The sequence below is a fragment of the Poecilia latipinna genome, unplaced genomic scaffold, assembly GCF_001443285.1.
Source record: "Poecilia latipinna isolate Pla-1442-1.1 unplaced genomic scaffold, P_latipinna-1.0 Scaffold285, whole genome shotgun sequence".
Taxonomy (NCBI): Eukaryota; Metazoa; Chordata; class Actinopteri; order Cyprinodontiformes; family Poeciliidae; genus Poecilia; species Poecilia latipinna.
This window is the reverse complement of record NW_015112901.1, coordinates 310,994-326,485: the sequence shown is the minus strand read 5'-3', so window position 1 is coordinate 326,485 and position 15,492 is coordinate 310,994. Positions and strand designations below refer to the sequence as shown.

The following is a 15,492-nucleotide window of genomic DNA, read 5'->3' as shown; positions in this document are numbered from 1 at the left end:
AACTTCCGTTATTGACCTTAAAAAATTCAAAGGATTCAGGTGGAAACTTACGATTGAGCTGAACTGGAAAAGACAAATATTGAATTATAACACCCCTGGTATGAAATAAACTTACCTTTTTAATTATTTTTGGAAAATAAACCGGACAAAAGTGCAACCTGCTACTCAACTCTGCCCGCTCCTGTTAGCTATCTGACACTGACACGATCACAGGTGTTTACATGAGAATGATCACGCCAAGGTTAAAGGTTACAGGTTACGCATTTTTTTTTATTTCTGGAGTCTAAATTTATAATCATTATGCTTCTCATTCTAATTATTTTTTGCTGTTTAAAGTTAAATCATTAAAAAAAACTCTTGCTAATGCCACTAAGACAGACAGAATATAAGAGAAAATGTCTTTACTCAGTAGGCTATTTGGTAGCATAGTATGCCCTTTAAACTGTGTGATTTGTTTGAACGTTTATGTATCTACAACCTTCTCATAATAATTTGTTCCTGGTGTAACTGTGGAAAATTTTTCAGTGTTTTGCAAATGTATTTTTCAAAAATCAGTCAGATTTACATAAGTGTTCACAGCTTTTGCCCAATACTTTGTTGGTCACCAACAAAGTGTTGTTATGTTGGTGATTCTGATCACCTACATAACTAAATGTGGAAAAAGTGAAGTGCTGTGAAAACTTTTGGATACACTGTAAAGTTTTGGGGATTTTTAAGACTTCAATAAATAAACATGAATAAAATAGGAATAATTTTGGTAATTTAAGAGCATAAAAGATATTTGCTCTGATTTGTGTGTCTTCTCATTTGGTATAGTTAAACCTGTGATTTTAACTGCATATTTTTACAAGGCACACAATTTTGATTGTTCACTCAAGTGAAGCATTATATTATTCCATAACTTTATGTTTTTTTTCTGTTATCGTGATCTCAGATTAATAATGCACACATTTTCAGAATTTGAGCAGAAATTTGTCAGTATCAAATTCTGCTTAGAGGCCCATATATCTACTGTGATCAAGCACATGCAAAAACAAAATCCTCTTTCAATCACATCATAAAGCTACGGAGCCATTTGGCTGCATACCCAAAGGTTGCAATTACACACAATTCCCACTAGATGACAGTGTTGTTTTCTCAAAATGTTCAGAAATAGCATTTATTTATTACTTTTTCTCCTTTTGGAATGATACCTTTGAGGTGTTGTTTTATAAAAAGTAGATGTATAACATGTTTTATATTTAGTTTTGGTTCAATTCTTGCATGGCAGTTAGATTACAGCCCATCTTACAATCAGAGATCTCCAAGTGAGACGTCAAAAGTCAGAGATGAACTTTCAATAAGGCTTTCCTGAATGCTTTGTTAAAGCTATCAGGAAAAAGATTCAATGCAAACAACAAATCTGAGTGAAAGCAACATGGAATCAAAGCTTATGATAAGCACTACTATTTTCTGTAAGTGCCCTCCTATCTGATCTCTGACTAATGCAGAAGTTATGTCAGCATTATCACATTCTGCCGTGGTTGTGTTTATGTGTGTGCAATTTTTACCCTGTGTTCTGTAGAAGACACCTACAATAAACAGTTTTACGTCCTCTTCCTAAGTAATAAAATATGTGCTATGCCAAACAAGTACAACTAAACAAAGAGTTGCTCTCTGAGTGTTTATATGTGTGCATTTATTTTTACCCTGTGTGAAATACCTACAATAAAAAGTTTTTACATCCTCTTCCTACATAATAAAATATGTGTTTATAACAAGACCCTCCCTCCATGATCAATTCAAGTGAAACATTGAGTGGCCAAACTACTATAAATTTCATGCCCCTGATGTAGTTGGTGTGCAGGCTGCAGTCACCCTGCACACCAACTCTCAAACCCACACACGCAAACACAACAGACTGTAAAAAAACAAAAAGAAATCACATGATTCCTGCACCTCTTACGGTAATCGGGCTCAGTTCCCAGAATTCCTCCCACCCCCCTGTCTTCCAGTGAGTACTGTATGTGTTGCTATGGAAACAGGTGGTAAACAAAGTTTTCACAGGTCATAATGACCTATAGTAACCCCTGTGTTTGGGTATTTTCCATTCTCTGCTTAAGAACCAGTGGCAGGCCTTTTCATCATCCTAGATGATTTTCTACTGCAGGTTTCTGATTGGTTGAAACTCATCACCCCACAAATAGCTTTTTAATAGTGCTCAGTGTCAGGGGCATTTTGCAGTAGAATTAATCAATACTAGAAACCTGAGGCAGCATCCACTATTATCATTTGTGATTCTGAACTGGTTTATTTAGGTTCTGGTTATGCATTCCTATATACCAAACAAGAACCACCACACAAATAGTTGCACTCTGGGTGTCATGTTACGAGGTGATGTGACATATTAAAGAAAACAAAACCATTTCCTTTCAGTTTCAGTACCCAGCTCCTTCATCCTCACTGGCTGAATATAATCATCCGACATTTAAACCCAGCCCAAACATCCGAAACGACATCTTTTTTTGTTTCAAGCTGATATGTATTGTCTTTTTCCAGGAAGTTACACAAGGATAGAAAAACAAACAAGCATGATTATGTGAGGTACAAAGAGCAAACCAAGCAGGTAATCACAATAGAATAAAATTACATGCATTTAAAACTGCAAATGCTACCGCATGATTTTTCCATGATTATATAAAGGTACAAAGAGCAAACCAAGCAAGTAATCACAATAGAATAAAATTACATAGATTTAAAAACTACAAATGCTCCTCGCAGTGTAAGGTTATACAACCATATTTATAATAATTTATACTATATACTTCACATTAATGCTGACATTTTATTATAGTTATATCAATATAATAATAGATATATATCGGTATCGACTTTATAATATATGTTGATCAGGCATAACATTATGACCAGATCAAGGTATATAGACAGAATTATTCTAGCTTCCACAGCGATATATCTTACTCCTAGTAGTGTATGAGCATGTGTGTGTGTGTGACGGTTGGGGTAGAGAGGGATTAATGAGGTCTAGGTTGAAATTTTTTCTAATGGGTCTCAGAGTGCACACCCTGGTGCAGCAAAGAGGCTTCCACAGCCTCAAAAAAGAAGTGGAACAAGTTATTTCTCAAATGTAGACCACATAAAAACACAGAATGAAATTTTGCTAGAAGGTCAGAGCCTCAAATATGTTGAAAGTAATAAACTATGTAATCACCTCCCCCAACAGTCCCAAACACAATCAAGCTGTTACAGGAAATAAGACTGATAGAGTACATGGATGGAAATTCATTTAAATGCCTTTGGCTCCATCTCCGTTTCTCTTCTAGACAGCAGGTGTTGGATCAGGTTTCTTTACAATTAGGTAACGCCCTCCACACTGGCTGCCGTTGCTTTTCCTAACAATGAAAATAGAGCTTTGTTCAGATTCTTCAGAAGAGGTAAATAAATGATGTTTTACGAGTTAACATAAAAAAAAGACATACCTTGAAATTTTGCAGCACAGAAAAACAAGACCTGCCAGCACAAGTAGAACTACGGCTGTGACTCCAACTGCAATCCAAATCTTTGAATGCCCACCTGTCAACAGACAGCATTACAGGATTAATCACCATAAAAAGGAAAACATTTTATTTTAGCCTGATACTCTGCTTGAAGAAATGCTGTATTCTGATAATATTCTTACTCTGCAGCATAAAAAATACATGATTTATATATAAAAAAAAAAGCTCTGACAGATTAATTAAATCTTAACTTGAGTAAAAATGAAGTAACGTGGTGTGATACATTTTCAGCCAAAACAAATCTAAAAACAAAATCACAACTAAACTGTTGATCTTTTTTTCTTGGCTTGGCAAGTTTTGCAGGTCCAGATAAATTAAAAATATTCATTTTCTATTCATTGATCAATTTACATGGATTAGTACCTTCTTCTCCATGGTCGAAGCCCATGCTAGAGCAGTTCACTGTAAAAACAAGGGATCCACTTCATTAAAGTTATTGAATGAAGAAAAATCATCCTATTTTTGACAAATGGGGAAAAATATTAACAGTGATATATTAACCGAGTGAATTAACAGAGTGAATATTAACCCTTGCAGATGGTTCTGTATTCATCTTTAAATCCAGTATTCTGAGGGAAACACATAGCAAAGATAAATGTTATCAGCACACACTTTTAATTATCTGAATGCAAATTAAAGTTCCTGCACGAAAGCATGCTGCATTGTCTTCTGACTTGATTACAGCTGATTACCTTTGAAACAGTGCTAACAATGATCTCCAGACATTTTGAGGTGGTCAGAAAGGAGATGTTGCTATTCAACGCTGGAGGAATTTGTCCAGAGTTGTCAGCAATTGTGAAGTTCTAAAATCAAAAAGTATAAAGAAAAAATATGTGTACATGTATTAAATGATAATATTGAACATGTTAATTAATCAACTGACATTTTTTCATTGATTGTTTAGTATAACGCCCGAGGAAAACGGGTAATTTGAACAGGAAGTTCAAATGTTTAAATTTTAAAGGTCATAACTTACAGTTCCGTTAATCCAAGAAAAATCCCAGTTAGACATATCTACAATAGGCGCACGACGGTCTGCAGAGATGGTGTAAGTTGTCTTGTCACCATTACGGCTGACAGTGCAGATTAAGTTGTCAGCACTGTTGCCCTGGCCAAATAAATCTGGGAATGAACAAACAAACAAAAAAATAGAAAATAAAAATCTGTTAATAGTGTAGCTATGGCTGGTTGATGCTGTGATCATAATTTACAGTTCCGTTAATCAAATAAAGAAATACCAACGCTTTTACAGTTTGTTAACCTTCAAAATGTCAGAGCAGAGCAGCAGTTCTGTTAAAGAACAGGCAGCAGTGCAACAGCATTTGGACTCTTAAGAATCCTTAAACAACAATCAGATATTCAAGGATACAACGTTTTGTTATTGTGAGATACATTTTCACTTACAAACTGAAAATTGAAGGGTCCAACGAGGTAGAAATTAGTAGAAGCTCCTTTAAAGATGGACAATGAGATTTCTCACCAACCCCAACCTCATAACAAAAAAATGCTGACCTCTTAGCTGGAATAAAAACTGTGTATTGAAATACTGATGATCATATCTCACAAATCTTTCATACATTCTTGACCCCTTGTTAGCAAACATGCTGCAATGTTTCTAGAATAAAGTGCAAAAAAAAAAAACTGTAGCGATATCAGTGTACTGCTGCTCTTTGCAGTTAGCTTTGTCTCTTTGCAAATTAATTTGCGAGTTTCACTTGGAAGTGGAGAATGTTTAAAGTTTTGTTTCATGTTATTACCGAATCCAACTTCAAACTTCAAAATATAAATGAAATGCAGCAGGCACTTTTCTTTCAAGAAGCTAACGACGTAGTGAACGTAGGAGCTTCTTGAAAAACTCATCTTTTGGCTGTTGTTGAAACGTGATCCTCGTGGAAATCCCCAATGACCTGCTTTACGTAACGCTGATGACGTCCCCAACCGAAAAGCAATAAATTCTCTAAAGCGAAGTTTTTTCTACTTCAAACGTTGTCAGTAGATTTATTTAAAAGGGTTTCTGGTTGTAAACCTGCAGAATTTCAAAAGCAAAAGGTCGCCTGCACGGTTTGCCGGAAGTGAATGTCACGAGACGCAGCAGCAACCACCTGCTTTTGTTGAGTCGCCAACACACCTACGTTGGCGATTTATATTCCTGTCATATTTATATTATGACAGGAATATATTTATTTTATATTATGACAGGAATATATTTATTTTATATTATGACAGGAACACTTTTAGTCATAAAACACGAAACCAAAAATAAACTACAAACGGTGTCTTGTACAAAGCCAAACAATCATGTCATCGGAACTCGAGTGAGACATGTAATCTGAGTCACCAAATCTGAACTTGCATAAAACTATTTAACAACTGATCATATTTACAACAAGCATTTTATAAATAAATAGTTCATACTTACAGACAGCGACTATAATCCACAGAACCTTCCCCATATCTGGTGAGCGCACCCGAACGGACAAGCAATATTTCCCAGAGCTCCGCCCCTATGGAGCATGTATATGGAGACCCATTTCAGCCATAAATAAATAAATAAATAAATAAATAAATAAATAAATAAATAAATAAATAAATAAATAGGCTGAAATGGCTCTCCATAGATAATGTTAAGAGTTGGAGCAAGAAAATTAGCCCGGATATTGTCTTCTAGTCCAATTCTGTTTGATTAAAACCAACTACAGACTGCTCTGCATTGTAGTCCACTTCCTGCTTTTGGAGTAAACGTAACTTTTTCTGCCAATTTAATGCCAATTTTTTTATTATTTAATTAATAACCAAACTTAAAAGCAAAGGTAGAAAATTTGATTTTCACTTTTTTTAAAGCATGACCATCTGGGATCTTGATTTTTTATTTTATTTTCATGAATCTATAAAAAAAAACATCAGGAAACAAATGGATTTTATATGTTAAAATTTATATGTTAAAATATAAATTTGTACTCTTAAGTTTCTTTGTTTGTTATCTTGATCTTGTCACTTTAAGTTCTCCACAATACTGTTTTAGGGGAGTGTCTTAAAAGATATGAACATGAGGATGTTGTAGATCAACCCAAATAGTAGTTAATCCAGTCATTTACTTCTCTAAAACTGTCATGTTTTTTTCCGACTAACACAGATTCCTTCTTGAGTTAACTTCCTGCCTGACGTAAACTCAGACAGGACATTTTATCTTGAAATTATGTTGTGTCTGCTTGCAGAGTAAAGAAGGTTGTTTTGTTTTTTTTCCATTGCCTTAACTTGCAAAATAACGGCTTTTTAGCAATTTATAAAGTGCCAACAATTAAGCCACGGCACATTTACGGTGTCACAAAAGCTCTAGTTTACGTGTTAACAAAGCATAAACATGAGCTGCATTATTCTCGTAAAGTAAGCTGCTGCAAATGTTTACAAACTGACACAAAAAGGATTTGTAGACGGTGAAAGACGGATTTGCTCACTTATCAACTACTGAATAAACAAATTCAACAGCTTTTATTGTAGTAGTTTGTACAATTTGGCTTTGGAGGAAGGAGTTACCTTGATGCTGTACTTGGACATTTTCTTCTGTACAGTTTGACATTATAAGACCTCACAAGCGTGGCTTTGTGTTTTGGTCCAATTTTGCGTCACTTACACACATTCACTTCCACGTGATGATGTTACTGTAATACTTGCAGCTGACTAATGATTGGACAAATTCAAGAATCCTCTGAAAAAATGGCTATGACTTCTTGGAAGAAGTGTTCTTAGCAGCTTACTACACATAACCCTTATATGTAGTACGATTGCTGATATCTCTGATGCTTGATAAGTTTCCTTTGTGTGTTAAGAGACTCCACTTCTTTCAATGCTGAGATTAAAAAAAGACTGTTTGTTTGAACACACTGACCTGCACACATTTTTAAGCACAACTGTTGAAGTAAAAAAGTTCAGACGTGACTTCCCAGAAGCCACCGCCTCTTTCTAGTGAATGAATGTTGATGTTTCAGCAGACGTCTCGCCAAAATCAGATGAAAGTTTGACCCACAGTAACCCCCCGGCTCTCATGAATATTTAGGCTTCGATGACGCTCTCCTTCTTGATAAGTCGACAATAGGTCGCACCACATGCTAACAAAAGCCGGATAACCAAAACTAGAAAGTTGCTATGCAAATTTCCTGTATGTGTGAGTTGCATGCATGACACAGTGACACAGAAGTGGGAAGGTTCATTTACACATTTTTTTAAAGCCTTTAAACTTTGATTAAAGATTAGATTACTCCAGTGAGGCTGGTATTGGACAATTATTCAAATATGTATGTAAACACAGCTGCTGAGAGGTCCACTGCAGAAAAACTTGTTGAAAACAGATTACATCATTTCCTGTGCCAAATCTCACACCACCAGCTGTTTTCATTTTCATTGGCTACAAAGGAATCTCCCGACATATGCTCGCTCCACCTTTGTTACCTCACAATTTAAGTGAAGCTATTTTTAAACATCCTTCGTCTTCCAAGAGTCGCTCGTTGACCAGTAACAATAACTTTTCATACACCCAAAGTACGGATGTCACATCAGTTATGCCATATGATTTATTTCAACTGTTTATTCCAGAGGGTTACACAAATATACAACTTAATATTTTTTTTATTCCTAACATTTAAAACTGTAAATCTATCAGCCAGCTTCCGGCTGATAATCAGAAATGGCAGAGTTTATTTAAATGATCCTGCTTTCAAGCATTGCCCACAAGTCTTTAACATAGTTGATGTCCATTCTTTGGTAAAATGCAGGAACAGGAGCTTGGATTGAATTTGGACAGAATTGGGTGTTTACAACCACACAAATGCATCAAAGCTTGAGTTACTGAAGGAATAAATCAGGCTAATATCAAGCTCCTTTAAATGGACTTTTGAAAGTTCTAACTTCACCTCTGTTGAGGTTGGAACTTCAGTAGAGTTCAAGTTGAATTACCCTCTATTAAAAGCGCAACTCTTAAAAGCTATGACAAAAACATATAAACAACCTGTTTACGTGAACTCAGTCACTGCTAAGAAGAGTGGGCCCAGGAGACGGCTGATGGTTGCGAAAACCTCAGTCTGCAGTTTTCACCAAATGTCAGAGGCTTATGTAAATTTTGAGCCGCATGTATGTTTTTGATGTGGTTCTGAGAAAACATGCATGTCAAGTTTTTGCTCTTAGAAATCCCTGAAAAACAAAAAGACTGCATCCATGCCAATGATGAGTACATGTCAATGTTTCACAGCAAGCAAATGACATCTGCAAAAACAGACCACAGACCTCTAATGTTGGCAACTGGTATAGTTTATTAAGCTGATTAAAATATTGCAATAGTAAACAGTGCAGCTTATGAAAGGTGATACAGTGATGAAAGTATAAAAAGTGGAAAAACATTATCTCATTTCACAGAAATGAGTACACACAGTACAGTACAGGTACAAAACATACAAACCTTCTGTATGTAAAATAACATTAATTGCCCATTCGGGACTTGACTGTGAAATCTAACATTTTATAATCATAATTAATACTCATATCTTGTTAGTGTAATAATAAAAGCTATTAATAATAGTCACTTTATGTGTATAGGTTATATACACAATACATAGTTTATTATCATTGGTCATAATGCTACAGGATGCTGAAAGAACACTCTCTGGTGCTGCATCTCTAAGCTTCCACAGCTTAAGTCATTCACAGTATGGGTGGGTTCAGGGGGCTGCTAATGGCTCACATGGTGCACACACTGGTGCAGCACAGAGGCTTCCACAGCCTCAGAAATAATTCACTTGTGTCACACTTCATCAGCAGAAGGAATTATTATCAAGGCCGGAAGATAATTGATTTTTAAAATATTAATAATGTTGGATTTCAGTCCAAAATGATAAGCTGCGGTTAAAAAAATAAGCATCTGTGTTCTTTAAATTAATGATAATATAAGCCAATTCACTAAAAACAAGATAAATATTTTTTGCAAAAAAAAATAATGAATATACACAATAATCTGAGCTTTGTAACTAGAGTGCTGTGCTAATGGCAGTGGTGAGTAACAATTCAATGATAATATTCCACATGGCAGGAAGCTAACGTCAAATATAGGCAACAGTGTTGAGCTTAAATATGGTTTATGGCAGAAAAATTCTTAAAGGCAACAAGCAAAAATAATTATTTTCTTAGATGCTTTTTGATAATAAAAGAAACTGCAAGTACATCTACTTCCTACTGTCTGTCTATCACCACATTGGATAGCACTGCATCATTCTGCTTTGGCACTGGCGTGTAGAGATGTCTCACAAAGGTCAACATGCTGCGAACGAAAAACAGAGAACTTCTTTACTACTCTCAGAAGCTGGACGTTTGGCTTCTGTATGGATGTTACAGAGAGGACGAAAACAAACCTGCAAATTTTCGCTTTGAATTTGTAGGACAGGACAATAACTCCCATCAACCCCAGAAGCAGTGAGACTCCAACGACGATGTAAATGAAGGCTTTTGAGTCTCCAACTGTCAACAGATGCCATTAAATGGTTAGATAGCTTAAACTGTTTCTTTCTTTTTTTTAAGGGATTTTTATATTATATAGAAACAAAGAAATAGAGTAAAAGTATCCTTTATTGTCCCACAGTGGGAAAAATTCAAGGTTCACAACAGCAAGTTAAGTGAAAGCAAGCACATTCACACAAAGGGAGAAAATATAAAATTCTCAATGAGGAACTGTACAAATCCAGAACATAAGAAAAATAATTCTACTCTAGAAGTCTTATTAAAAATAATTATTGTAAGGTAATAGGTTAATTTAGAGACAGAAAACTTTACAAGATGTTCATAGAAAAAAAACAGGATTATAAGAACTGGGGGGGGAAACTGCAAATTACATCAAGAATGTTATTTCAAGGAAGAAAAACTACAAATCACAGTAGGGATGTAAAGACTTATTAGGTTTTCTGGGAGCAGAGACTATTATAAAGTCTTACAGCTGCTGTGAAGAAGGATCTTCAGTAACGCCACTTTGTGCACCTAGAATCATCAATCTGCACGCACGCATTTTATGTTACTCTAAAAACTTGGATGGTAATGGTGCGAAATAGTTGTCATGTAAATACAATGTTTTGCTTCAAACTCACCTCCAGGGTTATCCTTGTCACCTTGACGCAACTTCATCACATCACATGTTGCTAAAATAAAAAAAAAGAAGACATTTACAAATAAAACACTGAGTAAACTGAAACTTAAGCTCTATTATCAAGAAAAAAAAAACAACTGTTAGGGAAACAACTTATTTAAAAAATATATAAAAATTCAGGTGGTTTTGAGGAAACAAAATTTGTCAGCAACCAATACTTACTGGTGCAGTTGGCTGTGTAATCCATCAGCCCCTGAGGAAAATACACAGTTTGTCTATCACTACGCTTATAAAATAAACTTTAATTTGAATAAGTATTGCTCATTTAAACATCTGGAAAAAACCCCATCTAAATACAGTTTTCATATGCTTCTCAGAGTTTAAAGAAAGTCTGTAGTTTCCAAAGAATTGTTTGGACATATATATATATATTTTTTCAATCTTTTGTAAACATTTTATACCTCTGCTGACCAGCACTGTGCCATCCATAAAATGTAGCCATGGCATTCATATGTCTCCAGAGTGTGGAAGCTGTTTGTCATCAGTGTTGCATGTTTGTCCGAGCTGGTTGCGAGCACGGTCTGAAATCAAAATAGAAAATAGAAAAAGAATATTCATACAGAGGTTGGTTATGATGTCGACATAATTTCATGCCACAGTAAACCATCAGTGACGGTTCTGCAAAAAACGGACCCTCGTCTGGACCCTCAAAGAATTACAATGACATGTAGAATAAAATGCTGATTCCACCAATCTCAGAATCTATTTTAGACAGTATTTGTTAAGAGCAGAATTGTCTAGTTACTACAAACATTAGACTTTAAGATCATAAAAAATATATTCGAGCATATTAATTAGGGCTGCATAGAAGCACTATTGCCTTGATCCCAGCTTTAAATCCCTGCTTGGACTCTTTATACATGGAATATGCATGATCTCCCTGTGCATGCGTGGGTTCTCCCACGGTACTCCGGCTTCCTCCCACAGTCTAAAAATATGGCTGTTAGGTTAATTAGTGACATTGAATATGTTTTTTAGTAAAACACTCTTAAATAGAACCAGCAAAAGTAGTACATTGTTCTGCTATTTGACATACTGTACTGTTAGGTAAATTGTATTATTATCAAATGTTGTTCTTTTGGTATACCCTTATAATGCTCTTGCTTTATGTACTGTTATTTGTTTTGCTATATCTGTTTTAGAAACGTTCCTGTATTGTTAATCACTCTGATTTCCTTTCTCAGAGGGCCTCTCTGAAGAAGAGCAGTGACAGCAGCTCTTTACAGAACGCCCTGCTTTTTGACAGCCGTAAAATCGCCACCGTGAAGATGTACAACTTGCTCTGTTTGACCCCGTGTCAGGAACTGGAGAATCTAGTTTAAGATAGATTGTGTTGTTAGTTAGCCAATAATCATTGGCGCTGTAAATATGTGATGAAGTGTTTTCCCCCCTCCCTTTAGAGTTACAGCGCTCTTTGTGATTAGGGATCCTAAAGACAATAAAAAGAGAGGAGAAGGCAAATGTGCTTTCAGAGCGGTAGGAGATTTGTCACTGAAAGCACATCTCTGTCTGTTCTCCTCACGAGTAAGCAAAAGAATCTAACTTTCTCTTGTCTTTCCTGTGTTATTTAATCTGCGTTAATAGGTGTCAACTCTGACATGTACGCGCATTATTAAGTAAAGAACTTCACAAAAAAAATGTAAGGATAGTCGTGTAACTCTTTTTGGACATTCTTTATGGATAAAAAAAAATATTGCTAAACACAAATTTTCACAACCAGAACTGTTTTTTTTTTTTTTTAAATATTATCAAAGAAGTGTTTAGAGCCAAAAGGTCAGAAAGCAAAATCGTCCCTATATGTCTGTATACTAGTCCAGTCCAGTTTACAGGCACATTTAAATTAAATAAAAGTTATAATAGAAACAATAAAAGCATCACTTTAAATTTAGCTTTCAAAGATGAAAAATTACATGACTATTGGTTAAAAAATGGGGGTGGGGGGGGGAAACAGGGGGGAAATTGTAACTTACAGTTTCGTTGCTCCATGAGGAATCACATCCTGTTGACGGGAAACCTGAACCAAGAGACTCCAACGAGATGCTGTGAACCATCCGGGTGCCATTTCTTTTGACCGTGCAAAGCAAATCCACAGCACAGCAGAAACCGAAATGAAATGCTACGAAAAAAAGGCATGAAACACAACAAATGTTAATAAAAATACTAAATACAAGGTGTAATTGTTTCTCAATGTGGTTATTTCTATTGTGACAAAAAAAAAAAAAAGCAATATAGTCACTTTAAGACATCCCACACATAGTGTGGGTAGATTTATCTCTGCCTAGAGATGTCACATCTTGAATATTTGCAGTCACACCTGATGATGCAATAAATCTCAGAGAAAAAGCTGGGGGTTTTTAAACTCTGCGGCAGTAACTGTCTGTTGTCACACAGCTTAAAGACAAACAAGTTGTGCAAATATTACCGTATGTGAACAGCGCTGCTTTCTTCCACAGCTCCATGTTAGCCGTAGACTTTAGTTTATCAAGGTGGGAAACAGAACAAACAGAACTCTTCCACACAGACGATGCTGCTTACTACAGATCAGGTCACGAGTTGTTTAAACACACGAGACGAGCTCAGGAGGGCTGGTTGTGGAAATACCGAAGCCAACCGGTTTACCTTTTTGAATGTCAAAGTAAATCACGAAATCTGCATCACTTACTCCAGTAAAGATAAACTTCAGCTTTAAGTTCACCAAGCTAAGGTATATCATAAAAAAATAATTTACGGCACTAAACACGTATTAAAATCATGCACTTTTATCTCTCTGTTTTAGTGTTGTGGCATTTTGCTTTTCATACTGCTTTTATTTTGAAATTGTTTTGTACGGTACTGTATTTAAGAACGATGATGCAAGGTTACGCCAACGAAATTATTTTTACTAAATCTGAAAAATACAGACAAAATCAAAATAAAGATTAAATTAATCTTTACACTTAATTGTAAGTTAAAGATTAATTGTAATTCGTTAATTTTCACACCTTGAAAATTAACGAATTACATGTGACCAAAACAGTGCCACTTGAGACATGTGACCAAAACAGTGCCGTTTGATACGATCTTATTGTTGACGACACATAGGTTAAATTAGATTTTTCTAGGTTAATTGTCTGATTTAGATTGCTATTATTTTAACATTTTCAATGCATATTTTGCACACCTGTACGCAGCTTATGTGTGTAGCAATGTGTGTGTGGAGTGGCAGTAGCGTGCGTGTGTCGTTTTAACCTGCTTGCTGCCACTGGATGTGGTGTGAGAGCTTAAACTGGAAGGACTACAGCTGCTTTTGTAAGGAGTCACACTATAAAAGATTGCAAGACTGTGTTCACTTTAAGAGATGTAAAAGTAAAAAGTGAGGGGAATTTTCAGGGGCAGCTCGAGAAAAAAAAATCCTGGTGGGGCTTTTTGGGGGTGGGGCAGTAGATTGCCTTTCCTAGTCCATTATAAGAATTCAATTTATTGGTTGGAAAATGACTCAGTGATTCTTGAGAATAGGGACAAAATGGGTTTTAATTTTCCCATATTTTTTTGTTGTTATTTCTCAACCTTATGTATGCAAATATGACAAATAATGTTTTGGAAATGTAAAGATGCTAAGGTGCAGGCTCCCAGTTGCAACATTTTTTAAAAAAATTACATTTTTAATCGACCTGACCTAGAACTTTGTCATCACCATCTGACAAAAATAAATAAAAAAATTATTTTTAAAATATCCTATTAGTGATATTTTTACTCATTTTACAGACAAATGCTTCTCAAGAAACAAAAGAAATATTATTTAAAACAAAAAACAACAAAAAGTTCATCTGATGGAGTTGACAGTGCATGACGGAGTTGACACAGAACTGAAGGTGGTGACAAACTAGTGAGTAAAATGAAAAACTTGATACATGTGAAGTAATACAATTCATTTAAAATACATTAAAATGAATTAATTGCACATTTAAGTGAGATTTGACAACAATTTCACTGAAAGAGTCACAAAAACTCTGACGGAGTTGAAAAAAAACCCAAACTACCTCAATTTATATGATGTTATTCTGAAGGAGGCCATGTTGTAGCACATCAGGTCCATGAAATCTTTACAGTTTACCAAAATTAAGCTTTTATTTCACAAAATTTCATCAAAGTTTTGTAAATTGTCAGTTATGGAGTTGACACATCATTGTTGTGACAAGCAACTTAGGAATAAAACAGAAGAAAAAACTAAAGAATAACATAAGCTAACCAGAGCTAACTAGCTCTCTGAGTAAAAGAAAAGAAAGGAAGAGGTCATGGGGTCCTCAGAAGTTCTGGTGCCCCCCAATAATGCCTGATTTTTTTTTTTTTACATTCTTTTCATTTCTGACGGTGTTGACAAAAACTAGGGACACATTTCACTGGAGTTGGAAAATATATAAAAATGATTTTTAATTCAATTTATTGATATCTCTATTATTTATATGACTACTTATACTTAATTGTCACAATATATAATTTTAGTATTTCTTTAATTATTTTAAACTATTATAATGTATTGATGGACAAGGGCTTTTACAGGCATCATCCACCGACTACAATGTTTAAAATAAATAATATTCAGCGAACACCAGGAAAATATACATTGTTGTGCTCACATGACCCAGATTAGTTGAGTCACATATTTGAAAAAAATTATATTTTGTGTATATTTTATTCAAATTTTGTGCTTTATCCATAGGACCTGTTTTGTCCCTATTCTCAAGAATAACTGTTTAGCAATTTAGCACATGGGCA

At 35.1% G+C, this 15,492-nt stretch overlaps 1 protein-coding gene across 2 annotated transcripts in view; it reads right to left on the bottom strand.

Moving 5' to 3' along the window:
* The window catches only part of kop (askopos), a 75,967-nt gene extending 75,726 nt beyond the window's left edge, over positions 1 to 241 (bottom strand). The window contains exon 1 of one of the 2 annotated variants that reach the window (XM_015034038.1): positions 116 to 241. The gene's annotated coding sequence lies outside the window, so the exon portion shown is untranslated. The remainder of the gene's footprint in view (positions 1 to 115) is intronic. The other variant, XM_015034037.1, reaches the window with a different exon arrangement.
* Positions 242 to 15,492: the final 15,251 nt, after the last annotated feature.